Here is a 763-nt window from a genome sequence, read left to right on the forward strand (position 1 = left end):
GCTGGCCTTGGACTGGGCTGGGGCCACCAAACCCAACACTGCCCCGCAGATCCCTTGAGGTGTGGTTTAAAAGACCCCGGCTCCGCCTCTCCAGCCCGGGGTGCTAGCTCATTGGCTCCAGTCCTGGAAGCCCAGCCCCTTCCCAGAGCTGGGAGCTCAGGATTGGCCAGAAGGAAGCCATCATTTGCATATGAACCTGTTGCTCCGCCCCCAGCACGGAGGGAGTTAGGTTCTCCCTCTAAGGGAGCAAGTCCCCACAGGCACCTGCCTGGGGCATCAGGGCTTTGGGGGCGTGGGGGAGGCAAAGATGTGGGCTATTGACCTGGGCGCCTTCCTCACTTTCCACACTCCTCCTCCTCACCCCCTTTCCTGCATTTTCAGAGATGATAGAGTTTAGTGGGGAGCTTCTGTACCCTGCTGGGGGAGCTGGTGAAAATGCAGATTCCCAGGCCCCACCTCCAGTCTGATGCAGCCGGTTAGAGAGTGCCGCCTGGCACGTGGATTTTTTTTTATAAGCACCCCAAAGCATTTTGAGAAACTTTGAGAAACACCAGCCTTTCTCTTAAGAGCGTGGAGTGTAGAAGCAGGACTGAATTTAGCCCAGCCTCAACCACATCCTGGCTGTGTGGCTGTGGACGAGCCACTCCATTGCTCTGTGCCTCACGTGGCACTTCCGAAAATGCTGTTGCAGGGCTTACATGGGACGACGTGGGCAGATCTCTAGTGTGGAGCTTGGCATTATTCTATTACTGGCCTTGTCATT

The sequence above is a fragment of the Phoca vitulina genome, unplaced genomic scaffold (assembly GCF_004348235.1).
Source record: "Phoca vitulina isolate PV1807 unplaced genomic scaffold, GSC_HSeal_1.0 scaffold2, whole genome shotgun sequence".
NCBI lineage: Eukaryota > Metazoa > Chordata > Mammalia > Carnivora > Phocidae > Phoca > Phoca vitulina.